Source organism: Macaca nemestrina, chromosome 7 (assembly GCF_043159975.1).
Source record: "Macaca nemestrina isolate mMacNem1 chromosome 7, mMacNem.hap1, whole genome shotgun sequence".
In the NCBI taxonomy this organism is placed as follows: Eukaryota; Metazoa; Chordata; class Mammalia; order Primates; family Cercopithecidae; genus Macaca; species Macaca nemestrina.
Genome location: NC_092131.1, coordinates 27,417,532 through 27,430,816, shown reverse-complemented (window position 1 = coordinate 27,430,816; position 13,285 = coordinate 27,417,532). Strand labels below are relative to the sequence as shown.

Genomic DNA, 13,285 nt, shown 5'->3' with positions numbered 1-13,285 from the left:
GTTTCCATTATTTGTAAAGTCAAGTTACTTTAGAAAAGGGTATTCTTCAATACTGTAAAAAAAAAAAAAAAAAAAAAAAAAAAAGGCAAGCTTCACTAATCTAATTGTATTGCATGAAAAAAAAGGTCAAGTACACAACGAAATCTTCCTGCAGAGTATAGGTGATCTGCATAACTTTTACCCCAAAGAAGTGGCAAACAGACTGAAAAAACTTGAGAACCATGATTTTTAAAGAACCCAAGTGTTACCAGCATTGACTGTCTAATTGTGTGTCTTTAATTTGTTGCTGATACTATTCCTGCTTGAATAAATGCATTGTATTTTGTATATTGTGGCTACTGTAGATACTGCTAGCTGCACCACACTCCTGTCTACGCTACTCTCTTTTAGTAATCGAGTCAATCTGTATCCACTCTCCATCATTCCCCCCACCTCCCCACTTTTAGGAACATGGCCTCCCAGCTACAGACTACATTTACCAGCATCCCTTGAAGCTAAGGATGTTCATGTGATGAGATTCTGGGCAATGAATGAGGAGTGGAATTTATATGTCACTTCCTCGAAGACACCTGCTCTGAACTCTTTCTCCAGCAGCGCTGAGGAGTGCGACATTCGGCAAATGGCAATGCGGCAGTAAGGAAGGAATCTGTGCCCTTTAATGACCTAGAAGAGTAGATCTACTTCGCCACCTGGACCAGCCAGACTAATGTGAGAAATACACTTCTGTCCATGTAAGCCAATACATTTGGGGGTTTCTTTGTAATAGCATCTCAACCTCTATTCATGGAATGCAAGGTTTTGTCTTATTTTTCAAGAAAAAAAAAAAAGTCATTTCAATGGTAAACTTTGCCTTTAGGACTTCTAGGACAGATGGATTTTTAAATGACACAGTCTGATGTGTCAGGCTGAAGTTCCCAAATACCCATTATCACACCAAGGTTATTACTAAGGGCCTTTCTATCATCTTTTATTTGATAATGGTATTTTGATTTTGAATGGGGAGATCTTATGTGCCAACTGGGTTGATTTTCATTATGATTGTTTTTTGTAATGAAGTAGCAGTTTTTCAATTTCTTTTACTAACCTTGCCAGTGAATGCTTGTTGAATAATACAAAGACTGTTCAAGTTGCCTTATCTCTGTTATTGGACTTGACCATAAATTAGATTTTTAAAAATGGAGGGTCTCAGAAGAGAATGTCTAAAAAATAAGAAATGGTTCATCAATTTTTAATTTTGAAAAAACAGTATCAATTTTGTGCACCATATTTACCAATTTCCGTCTGAAAATTTGTTTTGACTAACAGGCAGAACTGGAAATAGAATTTTATTATATTGTTTTGCCACTCTTGGCAATTGGGAGAAAATAGGATTCAAGTTTCTAGTTCTACATACCTTTTGTAATAGGGTACCCTGCATCAGTACTTTTATTGCTAGTGTAAGAGGAGCTATGAGATTGTTTAGATGTCAAAAATAAGGTCAATAAAAAGATATGTAACATAAAAGAATGAGAACACCAGATGATGGTGGAGTATAACATAATATAGACAGAACATATCGAAGTTACCATACATGGCCACTTACACAACTTATCTGAATCACAGATAGGACTGTCCTGGATCAACTGGCCTGGAAAATAACTACACTGCTAATATTTCAGTCACTACAATTCTCAGATTCAGAGAAGCCAAATCAGTTTCTTCCCCTGGCTTTCCCAGTAACCACTGACAGCTGCTGTGGTGGAAAGAACTCCTGGCTGTGACTCAGGAAACTTTATTGCTAGTCCTGGCTTTACCACTTACTAAGCATGAATTTGGACAGGTCATGTAACCTCTGTGTAGAATGATTATGAACTTTAGAATAAGATAATCTATGGGAAGTATTTTGGAAAATAATAAGATAATCTATGGGAAGTATTTAGGAACTAAAAAGTTTTATGCAAATATATGTGTGTGTGTGTGCGTGCGCAAAATAACTCACATTGTAAATTCAAAGCCAACTATAAATTTATATTTGCTTATATATGAAAATATAGACATATGATATATATACACATATGAGCACAAATATACATATATATACATATATATACATGACCACACATGTGTGTGTAAAAACACATTACCTAAATTAAAAACTTTTACTCCTTAGGATTTATGCCCTGGCTGCTTCTAAAATGACTCGAGGCAGCAGTTTATAGATTAACATGCTATGCAAAAGCACAATGAGAAGCTCTAAAACAAAACAGAGTCTATGTAGATGACATTTAAGGAGTAAGTACTTTTTAGTGGAGTCCTCCTGCTCTTTTTTGATGGCTAAAAACCAAGCATAAAGGGACTTCTACAGTGATAAAATAACAGTTAACTAATAACATATTTGTCTCCTGTGAATTTTCACCTTCCCCTTCCCAAATAAAAGCTAGAATCATAACAGTGACCTATGGTTTCACCCATATCCCATTCCTCTGTCTCTTGTTCCCCGGGTAATAAAGTTAATAGCCCAGTTCCACTAGAGTATTCAGGAAGTATGATCTGGGTGGTAAGTTCCCGTAGTGGAATAAAAGGCACATATTACGCTTGCACCCTAAAGTCAGTAGGATTGTTACAAGCAACATTTTATTGACTTTTTTTCTCAGTGATCATTAATCAAGAGATTAAGGAACAAGATGACAGTAATGAGAATAACCTGTCTTTCCTTTACTGAGGTCCCAATAATTTTCCCTCCTAAAAATAATTTTAAGCTAGTTACATTTTTAAAATACATGTAAGTAAATTAGGAATTAACTTCTTGGTGGGGTGGAGAGTAATACATATACCCTTGATTCATTGGCTCAGACAATAGCATTCTATTCTGAAAACATCTCTCAGTTTCCTTTGCTCTTCATTTTAAAACAAACAAATGGAAAGCATTGCATTTTATGGCCTTAGTTCTCAACTTGAACACCAAATATATTAGACTATAGTTTTACTGGACAGTTTAGTATTGACAAAGTATATTAATACGAAGATAACTCTCTATTTCAAATTAAAACTTGCAATCACTAGATTTACATTTGCACTAGCAAAGAATGGCATTTAAGAGATTTGCCTCTCCCCTATCTCTTTCTAAAATGATAATGTAAAATGTGTTAACAATCTCTGCACAGATAGCTTGGAAATAAAGAACAAGAGCTGATCACTGAATACCATTCGATACATTGTTCTAATGCTGTGGTTGTCCTCATCACTCAACCACAGCACCACTCCAGCAGCCCATGCATCTCCAGGCATTAGAAAATGCTCACAAGTGAGACAGGTCTTTCAGAAGCTGAAATTTATTCTTCTCCAGACCAACATTTCTGTTTTCTAAGCTTTACAAGAAAATGGTTTATAGAGAAGACTGTATTTAATATTTGCCACCTTAGAACCATAATGTGCCTTTCTTCCAAGGGAAACCTCCAAAAGCAGTCTCTTGTTTAGTATTAGATAGTATACTCGCTAAATAGGCTGCGAAGAATGCCAGCCCTGTTTTACAAATGGAGGCCTAAGTGTCATGAGTCCCAGCCTCTCCCCATGCAGAAAGAGCAAGAGGAAGCAGTGGACTTGCACTCAAAGCCACACATTCCACTCATTTCTTAAATGTGCATTTGTGAGCTCACACATCAATAGCAGTCTTGTTAAGCATGTGGAAACAAATAGAATATACTGTGAACACTGGTGGTTGTGATAAGAATTTAACCTGTTTCATAAAGCAACTGCAATGGGACAAATTGTATGCAAGTAAAAACCATCTCATTGACGCCAGACTCACCTGACCCCTCTTGTCCTCTTGGAGTTGTAAATACCTTCCCAGATTGATGGAAATCTGCTAGAACAGACTATGGAGACAGAAGCCCCAAACTCTTAGTCTTTATATGCCCCTGTTCCTCTGTTCACACATCTCTTTTCACTCTGATTGGTTTGTGGCTCTCTCTCACTGCTCCTTGCCTTTGAAATCTTCTCTGGTCAGCAGTTCTCAGGGTTAATCTCTCCAACTTCCCCAGAGCTTCTACGCACATCCTGGGCATGTATGTGTATTTCCAGTGGCCCAAAGTGACAGTCTGTGGTAGATAGCTTCTTCCAACTCCTTTTCCTGGAGACTTGCTTCTCCTTTGCATGGCTTGTCTTGGCTCTTCTAACAGGCTAAGGGAGGTAATCTATTCTCTTTACCCACAAGTTATAAATCATAATGTGGTTCTGTTTTAGAGGGGTGGTCTGCATGACTGGCATATTAACTGCCAGAAAGAAATCTCAGGTTCCACATTTGAACCTCTACCTCATCTTTTAAGTGAAGTACTACCAAAAAAATATGATTTACATTATTGCCTTTTCTCTTTGTCACCTTCCTACCCATATTAGCAATATTTTCCATTCTGAATCAGATTTTTTTTCCTTTCTTCTTTTGTGTCTTGTATAGTTTCCTTTAACACAGTTCACACTACGGGTTGTTTTCTGAAAAAAAAAATTCTTTTATTCTTCATTTCCCACACCATATAGGTTCATATTACAGAATGACCTGATATGATTTCCAAGGAGTAATAACTAGAATAATTTTGTCATTTCCACTTCACTTCTTGAGTTCACAAATGAATGCTTAGGTCAGATTCTGTCATAAAAGGCAAAGGGAGTTTCCAAGTTCCTTTATTTGTGTGAAACTTGATTTATCCATTATTGGGTAAAAGCAAGAGAGGAGGTTAGGAAATCTTCAGCTATGCAGAGCTTGCTGTTATGCTGTTCTAGGATTGTTGAAGTGGCAGATATCCAATATGCCGTTTTTGAATGTCATCATGATCATTTCTGATCACCAGGAAGTGATAGCATTATTACTTAACATGTAATTGAGTTTTATAGCCTTGGTCTATATACAGAGATGGCAAGAACATCTTCTTAAAATCATGTTTAATTGAGCTTAACAGATTTCTGCCTAACAGATAAATATCAGCTTTCCCTGAAGTTCTTCATTTTCGTGAAATTCAATTAGTGATGAGATTTAACATTTTCAACAATAAATTCATAACATCCTAAGTTTAATCTGTTGAAATCTTGAAACAGACTAACTCATGCCTCCTTCCCAATTTCTCTGGATGGAGATGTAGTGAATGTCCTCTCAGAATTCTCAAACACTGAGTTATTTTTGAGTCAGAACATTTCCACTGGTTGCCCTTGGGTAGATATGCAGTATTATCACATTACCTTTGAAATCTCTCTAGACTGTGACCCACATTCTCAGTAAGGCAACTATATATGAACACCTTGTTCTCCATCAACTTTTTTTTTTAAATGACATCTCCCTTGAGTATCTGGTCACTTTGTAAGGTCTCCATCCATTGAGTTGAGTACATGTGATACATATGTCTGTAAATTGGATGGATATTTTCTTTGCTCAATTTAGAAGTACCAAGAACTTTATTAATATATCCCCATATATTTCAGTTGTAAAGTTCACAATATTGTCCTAGAGAATTACATTTATCAGTGTTTCTTGTATTTTTTTCTTCTTACTCTGCACCCCAGTTATACATACGTATATGTTTTATATTTTATAGTTAAAAATATATTGTCTATCTATCTCTCTAACTCACAATTCAGGCTTTGATAAAAGAAATGCTTCACTTAAATACAAGATCTTGATATTCATCATTACTCTCTGTGGATACAGATCTTGGTGTGCTTGCTTTCTTTCTTTCCCTTCCCTCCCTCCCTCCCTCCCTCCTTTCTTTCTCTTTTTCTTTCTTTCTTTTCCTTCCTTCCTTCCTTCCTTCCTTCCTTCCTTCCTTCCTTCCTTCCTTCCTTCCTTCCTTCCTTCCTCCCTCCCTCCCTCCCTCCCTTTCTCTCTTTCTTTCTTTCTCTCTCTCTCTCCTTCCTTCCTTCCCTTCCTCCCTCCCTTCCTTCCTTCCTTCCTTCCTTCCTTCCTTCCTTCCTTCCTTCCTTCCTTCCTTCCTTCCTTCCTTCCTTCCTTCCTTCCTTCTCTCTCTCTCTCTTTCTCTCTTTCTCTCTTTCTCTCTTTCTTTCTTATGGAGTTTTACTCTTGTTGCCCAGGCTGGAGTGCAGTCGCGCTATCTTGGCTCACTGCAGCCTCAGCCTCCTGGGTTCAAGTGATTCTCCTGCCTCGGTCTCCCAAGTAGCTGAGATTACAGGCATGTGTCACCACCTCCGGCAAATTTTTTGTATCTGAAGTAGACTCGGGGTTTCGCCATGTTATCCAGGATGGTCTCGATCTGACCTCAGGTGATAAGCCCACCTCAGCCTCCCAAAATGCTGGCATTACAGGAGTGAGCCACCGCGCCCAGCTGTATCTTTCATAATAATATTTTTCACATGGGCTGTCTGAAAAAAATCTTAAGAAGTCATTGTCTCATTGTCTTGTCCTACCATCTCCAGATGCCCAAACCAGTATTCAGAAGCGGGTTTAGCTGACAAAGGCTTCAAATGTTTTGTCTACCCCAAGATACCTTCCTTTTAATCAAGAATGAAACTAAATACATTTCTAAATGGCAGGTTTCCAGATACCCTTGATGGGACTGGGGAAATTGGGGTAGAAATATTGCCAGTGCTTTGAAAGGGACACAGTGAAAGAGGCAAGATAGCTTGCAACTTTAATGACTGAAATTATTCCAATTAATAATAGTACTTTCATATATTTTTTCTAATATTTACCCTATAAGGTGGGTATTGTTCACAAATAAGGAAGCTGAAGCTCCCAGTTATTATGTGACTTGTTCAGGGAGACAGGGCAGAGAAGGGGTCAAGCCAGGTCTGTCAATGCCCATGCCTACCCACCTGTTCCTGTACAAAGACCCTGTCAGAAGGTGTTGAGGAAAGGATAAGTGAGAGCTAAAAATATCCAAGTATCAGCTACAAGTAATTTGGGATTTTTATAGGAAAAAAAGTTTGGACCAGAAAATATATCTGGAGAACCTAAAAACTCCCCTCTCAACATTTTCCTAAAATCTGAAAAAAGTGAAATAGTACAACAGAAAGAGCAGGGAATTAAAGTCAGAAAGCACTGCATCAAAGTCTGCTACTGCCTCTTATTATACTTCCTTGTACCTTGAGTAAAAATACATAGTGTTTTGTATCCATGTTCTCCCATTGAGTAAAAGAATATAATGTCAACTCCATAGGGCTACTATGAGGACTGAATGACGTAATTTATATGAAAGTCTCAAGATAAGTGTCCTGTTTATAGTGTAAACTCAATAAATGGTCTCTACCTCTCCTTTAATCCATTGTTATAATTTATTTACAACATTTTATTTTATATTATCTTATTTTTTTGAGACAGGGTCTCACTCTGTCACTTAGGCTGGAGTACGGTGGCATAATCACGGCACACTGTAGCCTCAAACTCGTGGGCTCAAGCCTTAGCCTTAGCCTCCCAAGTAGCTGGGACTACAGGCATGCACCACCATGCCCTGCTAATTAAAAAAAAATTGTAGGCCAGGCACAGTGGCTCATGCCTGTAATCCCAGCACTTTGGGAGGTGGAGGCGGGCAGATCACGAGGTCAGGAGATTGAGACCATCTTGGCTAACACGGTGAAACCCCGTCTCTACTAAAAATACAAAAAATTAGCTGGGCATGGTGGCATGTGCCTGTAGTCCCAGCTACCCAGGAGGCTAAGGCAGGAGAATCGCTTGAACCTAGGAGGTGGAGGTTGCAGTGAGCCGAGATCGCACCACTGCACTCCAGCCTAAGCATCAGAGCAAGACTCTGTCTCCAAAAAAAAAAAAAACAAAAAAAAAACCAAAAAAAACACCAAAAAACCAAAGACACATTTGTAGACATAGTGTCTCATTTTGCCACCCAGGCAGGTCTCAAACTCACGGCCTCAAGAGATACTCCTATTTCAGCCTCCCAAAGCACTGGGATTTGAGGTGTTAGCCACCGCTCCTAGGCTGCAACCTTTAAATAGCTGCAAAGGAAGAGGCTTTTCAAGTCTGTAACTACATATACCTAAATGAGTGCTAGACAACAGCTGTACTACCTTGGTTAAGAGCATCAGTTCTAAGTCGTAGCTGCCAGTTCAGATCCTGGCTCCTCCCTTTACAAATTTTGTGATTGTGGCCCACTGGCTCAACACTACTGTGTGTCAATATCCTTAGGGAAAATACTGGCACTTAGGTAGTGAGATTTTCTGAGATTCAATCAAATTCATTAATAAAAGTAAAGTGCTTAGTACAGTAGCCAGAATTCAGTAAGCTCCATAAATGCTAGCTGTTATTACTAACCAAGCACATAATAGATTTAGAAGAATCATTCTCAATAGGGTTGATTTTGCTCCCAGAGGACATTGAGCAATACCTAGAGACATTTTTGGTTGTTGCAACTCAGTAGGAAGCTGCTCCTGGACTCTAGATTGTAGAGGTCAGGGATGCTGCTAAACATCCTGAAACATACAAGACAGCCTACTCCACAAGGAATAATTCAGTCCAAAATGTCAATAAAGCTGAGGCAGAGAAATACTGAGCTAGAAAAATCACCCTTAGTCAACAAAGATCTTGAGATGTTTTCTCCATAGAGCATTAGATACCACTAACCAAACATTGCTGGCAAACTAAATAACCCTATGAAACTGTACCCCTTCCAATACCAAGTAAGCTAATGCTGGAGAAAGTCAAAATGATAATTGGATATATGGAAGTATAACACTCTAGTATGTCTTAGAGTTATTTAAAAATACTCCTTTGAAAGAGTAATCTTTATTTCTAATTAGAATCACTTTTCTAAAGTTTATTGAATAGAATTCTGAGAGTGATGAGCAAGGATATAAAAAAGCTTTAGAGACTACAGGTCCTGTCAAAATTAATGCTTGCAAATTCATCTAGATTTCTTCTCCCACAGGACCCAGCAAGAAAAAATGGTGTGCTTATAATGGATACTGGGTAGGAGAAAAAGTGGCCATGACTTTTCATGCTTCTTTATATTTTCATCCTCCTCAACCTAGCCTGGATAATTTTTGAGTGGTGGGATTATTTAAAGAAAGGTAAATGAGAAGGTCTTAAAGTATCTTTTTCCTTGCAGTCCTGATCTCTTAAATTTAGCCAGAGCTCTAGCTGAGAGGATTCCTTATCCATCCTTTCTATGAGCTTCTCTGTATCTCCTCCAGCTTGTGTTGAAGAGAGTATATTCTCCACTTGAACCAAAACCTACTAAGATCAACAGAAACACTTTCTTCATTAAAAAATAGCCTCTGAAGTCTGAAGTTCCATAAGGAACACATCATTGGCCCTGAACTTCATTACTTGAGAACTGATCATTGGTGCTCAGGGAACTGCTAAGTAACAGTGAGATCCTTTTCCTTCTTCAGTCTTGGTATGGAGGTACTGGTCAAACACAGAACAGGGTTCCGGTGATGACACATGAAAAGGTATGACTCCTTTCTTATGCTTGCAGGTGAGATTCACAACAGAGGCATATATATATGCATGCAGAATGTGCTCACTGTTGTCTACCATAATGTTAGAGGAGGACTCTATAATACACCAATTATAGTGGGCTTATTAATGGTGCCTAAAGAAATCATTCCTGTATTAGTCCATTCTCACACTTCTATAAAGATACTACCCGAGATGGGATAATTTATAAAGAAAAGAGGTTTAATTGACTTACAGTTCCATACAGCTGGGAAGGCCTCAGGAAACTTACAATCATGGTGGAAGGAGAAGTAGACACTTTGTTCTCAAGGCAGCAGGAAAGAGTGTGCGTGTGTGAGCGCAGGAAAAACTACCATTTATAAAACCATCAGATCTCATGAGAATTCACTCACTATTACGAGAACAGCAATAGTGAGTAGGGGACATGGGGGAAACCACCCCCATAATCCAATCACTTCCCTTCCCTGACACTCGGGGATTATAGGTACCTCCCTCTACATGTAGGGATTACAATTTGAGTTGAGATTTGGGTGTGGACACTGCCAAACCATATTATTCTGCCCCTGGCCCCTCCAAATCTTGTGTCCCTTATACATTTCAAAACCAATCACGCCTTCTCAACAGTCCCCCAGTGTCTTAGCTTGTGGGAGTTCAGTCAGGCTGGTGGGAAAAATTTTAAAGATAGTTGTAAGAAAAAGACACAAACCTTCTTGGAAGGCAATGGGGGTTGGCATAAGCTCTAGTAATAGATCAGGCTGAAGGCAGTGTGATCCTTACCTTGAGTTAATTACTTAGGGTGTAGAGTAGTTTATCTGAATAGCTTGTTTACTCCGGTGGTCCTAAAACCATCCTTTGATAACTGTGGGTGCATAATTGCTCTCTACTTGGAAGGTGAGCAATGTCAATTACCCTCTAGTGGTGTTTACTCAAGACCTTTGTCATTTATGCTGAATAAAAGCAAGCTTCTTTGCTGGCTGATCAGGCCATGGCTCAACTCTTTACAGCACTCTCCTTGGTGTCTGTAGGTGGCCCGGACCCTTAGCTGGACTGACAGGCAAAATATCTGTGTCTGTGTAGGTTATTCATCTGTCATTGGATCTGGGTCTGGGGACAGACCACCACAGCTGGTGTCCCATGTGAGGAATGCTGCAAAGGATCACGACGGGTGCCCCAAAAATGAAGGTGAAAAGGACCACGCAGTCAGTGAGTCAGTAAGTCAGTGGTGCCTGATTGGCATTTCCAAGTTCGGGGAGGGGGGATTTGTTCAGGCTGAGGTTTCTTCACAGGACAACAATTATCAGCTCAACAGAAACAGTATATAAAAGTATTGAAATCGCTGCTTAAGGCTAGTGGAGCCAGGGTTTCGCAGGCTCAATTAAGGGACCTAATGAAAACTGTTGTAACCCATAATCCATGGTTCCCAAAAGAAGGAATGCTAGATGTAGAGCTCTGGGAACAAGTGGGAAGAAATCTTAAACAACATCAGGCATAAGGTCTATGGGTCCCAGTATCATCTTTAACATATGGGCCTTAGTAAGGGCAGCTTTAGTCCCATTATACACAGAAGAGCCTAAAAAGTCGAAGGAGGAGGAACCGTCACATACTTTACCACCCCCGAGTTCCTCAGCCCCGCTACCACTGGGGAGAAATAACAAAGAGGAAACGGAGGTCTCGCCTGAGCCTCCTCCTCCAATAAATAGGAAAAAAGACAAGAGACACGCTCCAGCTGTGGGACCTTGTGTTAAGCAAGCAGCATTAGAAGGGGAGCTTTCAGCCTGCCTGGTAGTGCAAGACCGACAAGGCAATCAGGAACATGAATCCATTTCTTGTAACGCTTATAAAGAGCTAAGAAAAAGCATTAAAGAAAATGGAGCCACTAGCCCATTTACAAAAGGAATGACTGAGGACTTGGTAGACAACTTCCATATGACCCCATGGGACTGGTCAATGCTAGCTAAAACAACCGTGGAGCCTAGCCAATACCTCCTTCGGAAGGCAGAATACAATGAGTTGTGTGACCAACAAGCCAATGAGAATCAGGCAGGTGGGCAAGACATAACAGCTGCTACGCTCCAGGGGAGGGGTCCCCATGCCGATGTACAACAACAACTGACTTTGATCCCCAGGCCTATGCTCAAGTGTCTTTGTGCGCTCTCAGGGCTTGGGACCGAATTCCCAAAAGCAGAGTTCAACAGGGATCTTTTATAAAATTCAACAAGGGCCTCAGGAGCCATGTGTTGAGTTTATCAATCAGTTAACCCAGGCAATTAAGAGACAAATTAGTCATGCCCAGACCACCGGTATCTTATTGGTGCAATTGGCTTTTGAAAATGCTAATATGGATTGCCAGCAAGCAATGCAGGCAATCAGAGGAAAGGCAGCCACAGTTGGGGAACTTATATGAGCATGTCAGCTGGTGGGAACTGAGACACACAAAGCCAAAATATTGGCTATGGCATTAAGGCCTCCTAAAGTAAAAAGGGAGAGAAGCCAAAGTTGTTTTCTATGCGGAGAGCCAGGTCATATGAAGAAGGAATGCCCCCATAGTAGAGACCAAAGTAACTCAGGGAAAGAACCCCCTTCTATATGCCCCCAGTGTAAAAAGGGGAAACATTAGGCAAATCAATGCAGGACAAAATTTGATAAAAACGGAAACCCTGTAAGTAACCGCATGGGAAACTTCTTGAGGCCCCGCTACAAACAGGCAATGCCAGCAGCTTTCCTCTGTCAGATGGAAAGCCCACAGTCCGCTCTCTCAGAGCAGGCACCACTGGGAATGCAGGACTGGACTTACTCTGTCCCAGTGAATTAGTGCTTAAAGAAGGAGAAGACCCTAAAAGGGCTGCAACCGGGATCTGGGGCCTGCTGCTTCTGGGAACAGTGGGATTAGTCCAAGGATGGTCTAGCCTATCCGGTAAAGGAATTAATGTGCTCATCGGGGTAACTGATAATGATTACCAAGGTGAGATATTGGTGATGATGGAATGTAAAGGTCTGCATATTCTTCCTCCTGGATCAAAGAGCTCAGGTACTGATTTTACCATACTAGGTCCCCAAAGCCCACAGAAAGGAAAGGGGAAAGGGAAGTTTTGGAAGCACAGGAGCCACAGGAGCATATTGGAATCAAATAATCACTGACCAGAGACCCATGATTACCTTAAAAATTGGAAATAATAATTTTACTGGCTTATTGGACACAAGGGCAGACATTTCAATTATTAGTGATCAAAACTGGCCAGAAACTTGGCCCTGGGTCAATCAGAAACAAAAAATTGTTGGCATTGGGGAAGTACACACGGCCAAGCAGAGCATGTGCCCCCTAACATGTTGCAATTCAGAAGGAAGAAAGGCAGTTATACAACCTCTAATCATGCCCATCCCTGTTAATCTTTGGGGAGGGGACCTATTAGCTCAATTGGGCATCATTCTGCAGACCCCTTTCTAACAAAGGCCACTGTTATTATTCCTCCCCTACCCTGATGTGGCTCTTTCAAGATCCTATTTGGCTAGAACAGTGGCCTCAGAAGGGAGAGAAATTACAGAGGGCCCATGAATTAGTTGAAGAGGAATTAAAAGCTGGGCATGTGGAACCATTTAATAGTCCTTGGAATTCACCCATTTTCCTCATTCCCAAAAAGTCTGGGAAATGGAGATTTTTGCATGACTTATGTGCTATTAATGTCAATTTGCAACCCATGGGACCCTTTCAGCTGGGGCTCCTTTCCCCCATGGTGATTCCTCAAGATTGGCCTATAAATGTTACTGACTTAAAGGAATATATATATATATATATATATATATATATATATATATAAAATACTTTAAGTTCTAGGGTACATGTGTACAACATGCAGGTTTGATACATAGGTATACATAGGTATACATGTGCCATGT

General features: G+C 40.1%; 1 long non-coding RNA gene across 2 annotated transcripts in view; it reads left to right on the top strand.

Moving 5' to 3' along the window:
• Window positions 1–557: 557 nt before the first annotated feature.
• The window catches only part of LOC139364229 (uncharacterized), a 75,451-nt gene continuing 62,723 nt past the window's right edge, over window positions 558–13,285 (top strand). The window contains exons 1-2 of one of the 2 annotated variants that reach the window (XR_011625677.1): window positions 558–731; window positions 10,469–10,602. This is a non-coding gene — a long non-coding RNA (uncharacterized lncRNA). The remainder of the gene's footprint in view (window positions 732–10,468; window positions 10,603–13,285) is intronic. The other variant, XR_011625676.1, reaches the window with a different exon arrangement.